Source organism: Malus sylvestris, chromosome 2, assembly GCF_916048215.2.
Source record: "Malus sylvestris chromosome 2, drMalSylv7.2, whole genome shotgun sequence".
NCBI lineage: Eukaryota > Viridiplantae > Streptophyta > Magnoliopsida > Rosales > Rosaceae > Malus > Malus sylvestris.
Window position 1 is genome coordinate 16,243,355 of NC_062261.1, and position 6,367 is coordinate 16,249,721.

At 40.5% G+C, this 6,367-nt stretch overlaps 1 long non-coding RNA gene and 1 pseudogene across 1 annotated transcript; both read left to right on the top strand.

Moving 5' to 3' along the window:
- Nucleotides 1–146: 146 nt before the first annotated feature.
- Nucleotides 147–1,583, top strand: LOC126613392 (uncharacterized). Its single transcript, XR_007619936.1, has 3 exons — nucleotides 147–241; nucleotides 602–668; nucleotides 1,496–1,583. It is a non-coding gene; the product is annotated as an uncharacterized LOC126613392 (long non-coding RNA).
- Nucleotides 1,584–5,095: 3,512 nt separating this feature from the next.
- Nucleotides 5,096–5,753, top strand: LOC126613683 (uncharacterized; annotated as a pseudogene).
- Nucleotides 5,754–6,367: the final 614 nt, after the last annotated feature.

Sequence of the window (6,367 nt, forward strand, 5' to 3'; positions counted from 1 at the left end):
CTTCTGACGTTCTGAGTTGATTGGTACTAGTTTTAGGAAGTGAAACCTTCGGAATCACGTGAAACCCGAACCTCCATTTTTTATCACTGTTCATGCGAACGTAAAATGTTGTGTTTCAGGGAATTATAAGTTTGTAGTAAGCTTAGTGAGGTTCCAAGGAGGCTCGGAGTACTTCGTTTGAAGGATTTGGACGTCGGGATCACGTGGTTCAAGTTTGGCCGAATTTCTTGGAATTTTCCCGGTGAGAATTCTTGATTTTTAGAGCCTTAAACTAGTCTATCGTGATTCTACATGTTTGGGGCTTCAATTTGATATAAAATACGAAGAAAATGGGTGAAAAACGAAGGAGAATGAAGAGTTTTAAAACTCGTCGGAAACCGGCCGCCGGAAAAACCAGTCCGGCGAGCCAAGGAGGAAGAAGATGCGCGTGGGGGGCGCGTGGGACCTCCAAAAATTTTTCTAAAAATTACTCGACGTCCGTGACGTCAAGTAGGTCGATGTGGTATATTCATATACCCAAATTGAGCATCGTATGAGAAGTTATTTCGAAATATTGGTGATGTGTTTAAAATTAATGTTTTTATAGTTGTTTCGCATATAGGTGACACGTATCCCGAGGACGAGCGCATCCAGGGACGCCATGGGGGTTACGACCCATCGACTTATCAGTGAGTGGGCAGTTTTAATTTCGTATTACCTATATACAACTATTTTTCCCAGAAAATACGTTTATGTGAAAATTACGAATCTATTTTCCATGCATGAAACTGTTGAGATATTTAGTTGATAATTGATATATATATATATATATGTGAAATGTTGCGGTGGACGCCCATGTGAGTTTAGTTATTTTCAGCTGAGTTATTTATCATGGATTGCATTGAAAGCTCATGACCTGCACCTAGGTGATAGTGCTTATATTGTTATTCACCACACCGCACGCTCGTCTTGGATCCAAGTAGGTGGATGTCGTACAGACCATGTGAGGGTTCCGACATGCTAGTCGTACAGATCACTAGATGTGATTCCGACTAGTGGGTGACCTTAGTTATGCGCGCTGATGATTGATGAGAGAAGCACTAGAGCGTAATTATACACCTGTCATCGTACAGACTACTATATGTAGTTCCGAGTGACGTGCAGAGTTGAACCGTACAGGTCACCGAGGTGACTCCGGTTGGATCGGATGTTGAGCTTTAGAATCAGCCGTACAGGACCATTGTAGGGTCTCCGGTTGATTTATCATTCACCTGATTGATATTGATGTATTCTGATTATATTTTGGGCATGGCATGTCATTATTGAGATATTATGTTGATGAAATTGAGTTGAGTTTGATGTTGCGTATATATATATATATATATATGTATATATACTATTTTCTGGGAAGGTATACAGGTTTTTACGGTGAGGGGCTAGAATTGTTTTTTAATGAACTGTTTTGGAAAACTATTTGGTTTTACTGACCCACTCATTTTGTTTTGCGCCCCTCCAGGTTCTAGTTAGCGGTTGGTGGCTCTCGAGGTCTTATTCCGGCTTTCTGACAGACTCTTGACATGTAGGACTCACCTGAGGGTGATGTACTTTTACTTTAGTCCTACTTGACTGCACTTAAACCTATGCTCTGAATTTATGTGTTATCTTAACTCGTCCTGTTATTCTAGTAGGTTATTCTGCTAGAGTTGGCTTGAATTCCTTCTTATGTATGTTATTGTCTTGCTTCCGTGTCGCACTCTTGGTTATGTCACACTCACGTGACGGCCAGCACGCCTTGATCCTCTGGGTCGGGGTGTGTCAATTTGGTATCAGAGCTTAGGTTGCAGTCCTGTATAATTGTTAATGCTTTAATGATTTTTTTATGTTTTCTGTCAGAATTATGCCGCCTCGTAGAGAGCGTAGGGAGTCCCGCCGTACTCCTGAACCTAATTTCCCGGATATCACTCAGTTATGGGAAGCAATGGCCCAGGCTTTTCAGAATGCCATCCGTCCTCCTCCCCCACCTCAGAGGACACCTCTGGAGACCATGTACAATTTGAAACTGGATCGTTTTATGGGTAATGAAGGTCACGAGGGGGCAGAGAAATGGCTAGATCATATTGAAAAGACATTTCAAGTAATGCAAAGTCAGGGGAACTTTCCGGCTGATAGGTGGGTTGAGACCACTACCTGGTATTTGGGTCGAGAGCCGGCAGGTTGGTGGAGGAATCAGACGCAGTTTATGTCCCCAGCTATGGCATCTGATTGGGAAGTATTTAAAGATAATTTCAAGAAAAGATTTGTCCCCCCAGAGTATATTGATCGCAAGAAACAGGAATTTACTCGATTGAAACAGAAGAATATGACAACTCATGAGTACTACAGAAAGTTTACTGATTTGTCTCGCTATGACCCTGATACAGCTGGTAATCAGGGAGAGATGCTTCGACGTTTCAAGTTGGGATCTAAGAAGAAATGGCGTACCTTTGCCAGTGCACTTCCCTGCGCCGACTGCCATGAGTTTTTCGAGATTTTGGTCAGGATGGAGGACTCTGATAATCTTCCCAGTGAGCGTGACGATGATGAGGATAAGAATGACGGTCAGAAAAAGGATGATAAAGGTAAGGGTATTACTATTCCGGGACCTCGCAAGACTCAGAATTTTAAGAAGAGTGGAGCAAGTTCGAGTTCTTCTAGTGGTGGATTTAGTGTTACTGGTCCGAGGAGAGGTGAAATTCTCTATTGATTTGCTTCCAGGTACTGACCCTATATCTCTAACTCCTTATAGAATGGCTCCTGCTGAGTTGAGAGAATTGAAAATTCAGTTGCAAGAATTACTTGATAAGGGTTTTATTCAGCCTAGTTCGTCACCTTGGGGTGCTTCGGTATTATTTGTGAGGAAGAAAGATGGAACTCTGAGATTATGCATTGATTATAGGCAATTGAATCGGGTAACGATTAAAAACCGTTATCCATTGCCTCGCATCGACGATTTGTTTGATCAGCTGAAAGGTGCGTGTGTATTTTCTAAGATTGATTTGAGATCCGGTTATTATCAGTTGAAGATTAAAGAGGAAGATGTACCTAAGACGGCTTTCCGAACTCGATACGGACATTATGAATTTCTGGTTATGCCGTTTGGGTTGACTAATGCACCTGCAGCTTTTATGAGGTTGATGAATGAGGTATTCCAGCACTATCTTGATAAATTTGTGATTGTTTTTATTGATGATATTCTGGTATACTCTAAATCTAAAGCAGATCATATCCGACACCTTAACTTGGTGTTAAGGAAATTGAGGAAGCATCAGTTGTATGCTAAGTTCAGTAAATGTCAGTTTTGGTTGATTGAAGTGGCATTTTTGGGGCATGTTGTATCGGCTCAAGGAATTCAAGTTGATCCTCAAAAGATAGCAGCGGTGGAGAATTGGGAGCAACCTCGAACCGTCACTGAGGTACGAAGTTTTCTTGGTTTAGCAGGTTATTATCGACGGTTTGTTCAGGATTTCTCTATGATTGCTTTGCCGTTAACGAAGTTGACCAGGAAGGATGTTAAATTCGAGTGGGATGAAAACTGTGAGCGGAGTTTCCAGCAATTGAAATATTGCCTCACTCATGCCCCAGTATTGGTACTTCCTAATGATAGCGGTAATTTTGAGATTTATAGTGATGCTTCATTGAATGGTTTGGGATGTGTTTTGATGCAGCATAATAGAGTGATTGCCTATACCTCTCGACAATTGAAAAATCATGAAAGGAATTATCCTACTCACGATCTTGAATTGGCAGCAATTGTTTTTGCCTTGAAGATTTGGAGGCATTATTTGTATGGTGAGAAGTGTAAGATCTTCACGGATCACAAGAGTCTTCAGTATTTGTTTACTCAGCATGATCTTAATCTTCGTCAGCGAAGGTGGATGGAATTGCTAAGTGATTATGATTGTACTATTGAATATCATCCGGGTCGTGCTAATGTGGTAGCTGATGCACTGAGTAGGAAACCCCAAGGTAGGCTCAATGCCTTATATGCTAGTCGTGTTCCTCTTCTTGCTGAACTGAAGGCAACTGGAGTAAAGTTGGAGTTGGAAGACCGAAGTGGAGCCTTTCTTGCTAGTTTCCAAGTCAGGCCAGTTTTGGTTGATCGTATACTCGAAGCTCAGATGGTGGATGAGGAAATTCAAGAAATGGTTCAGTTAAGAAGTGAAGGGAAAAAGAAAGACCTTAGGATTCGGGAATCAGATGGAATGCTTATGCAGGAAAATAGAATGTATGTTTCGAATAATGACTTCTCCTAAAACCATGACTTATCCTACATTGGATTTTACTATAGCGAGGTTTTATGAGTTCTATTACTTATGCATTCTTGCGTTTAATGTGAGACTCGCATTCGCTCATTGTACCAACGACTTCATCAACTAACTTCGTCACTAAAGACTTGATGCTACATTTTGTTTGAGTATTCACACACTCAAGAGAAGTATTGCAATCCTAATTTAGTTAGGAATGTGATTGTATAAATCCTACTGGGATTCTATAGTATGTTTTAGATAGTGTTCTATTTCAAATGTATTACTTGAAAGACAATGATTTTTCCTTCCTTACTACTACAAATAAAGGCACAGTAAGGTATATACACATCATAATTCACCAACTTCTCTCTTCTCTCTGCTACTATCGTCTCTCTCTAATTCTTCAGTTAAATAGGTTTACAACAATTTTAAGTTTTTTTATTTATTACATTCTCAGATACTCAATTTTCATTCTCTATGTATTATAGAAAAATAAAAAGAGTATTTTTTTTTGTTGCAATATCAAACTTCTATCAGTTTTTATGTTAATTTGTCTGTCAAATGCTGATGTGGCTTGAGGCGGGGCCCACTCCCTAGCCTAACTGGATTAAAAAATTAGTTAAATATTAAAAAATAAAAAAATAAATCATTTAAATATTTATCTAAAAAAATATGGACCTACCCCTACAAACCCATCACCGTCACCCTTCTTCCCTAGTCCACCCATCTCCCTTAACCTTCCTTCACTCACCACCAAAACCAGAGCCCCTCTTCCACAGTCGCCCTCACTCGCCAATCACCACCCTCTCTCGTTGGACCACCCAGCTCGAATGTAGTCTCAGCGCACCACCCAGCTCGAACTCCTCTCTTACCTCCAATCCCAAAACGTCCCAGCCTCCTCTCTTGGACCCCAAACCCAACCTCAGAAACCCGATCGAACCCGCTTTCCCTTCGACCCCAGAACCTCAACAAAGCCACCTCTGTCGATTTCAAGATCTCCAAAGCCTTGCAGCAACGATCAGTCCCTAGTGTTGTCACCCAAGATGATGCTAGGTCTGAATTCAAATCTAAACCCAAATCTGACAAACAGGTATGTTTCTTGTTGATTTTACTGAAAATTTTCATTCAATCAGTTCGATTTATATAAAATTTATTTAAATTAAGCGTTGTTGGTGTTGGTAATTTAGGAAGATTAGGAAGATTGTTGCCCAAGATGTCCCCAGTGACATTGCCCAAGGTGATGCTCGCTTGATTGTCCGTGTAAAGACTAACGAACACGCCACCGTGTGTTCGAAACATAAGGGAAAGAGAAAGATGGATGCATGGGGATTTGCTGGTGACGGTGGCAAAGGTGTCAAAGGGGCGTAGCAACATAGCACACCCAGTTTGCAAAATTCTGGGATTTGATTTGTTTGAGTAAATTAACCAAATTGGGGACTGAAATGGTAAAATAATAAGTAGTGAATAATTTGGGCTGAAGAGCAGCAGGGAGAGAGGGTGGTGATTGGTGGGTGAGGGCAGGGCCGGTCCTGTGTTTTTGGGTGCCCAGTGCGAAAGCTCAAAATGTGGCCTTTTTTAATACGGAAACAAAATGTGGCCTTTTGAGTACACGAGCCATTTCCTATCATAAATTTCACCCGTTGGTAATTTTCGATCATAGTAGTATGAGGAAAATTTTCTAGAGAGTTTGTCCTTAGGATAAGTGAGATTAGTTTCTCGAATTGGCCCATTTTCTACAAGCAAGTTTCTCATTTCTGCATTAAGACCATCCCAAACTCTTGGATCATAAATGTTTATATGGAAAATAGGTTCAGGAGATTCAATATTTTTCTCTACACCAATATGATCATCATCAACATTTAAATCCACATCACCACCATTTTCATGGTCTTGAGACTCATCACCAACATTTTCTTCTAAATCACTACCATTTTCATGATCATGAGACTCCCCAATAACATTTTGTGGCTCTTCACCAACATTATTTTCTCTCAAATTTTCAACTGACTCATTCTTTGTAGAGAAAAATTTATTAAGAGATCCTCTTAAACTTTCGGCAATTTCGTTATCCTTTGCCTTTTTTTTTCTTTTCATATTACCAG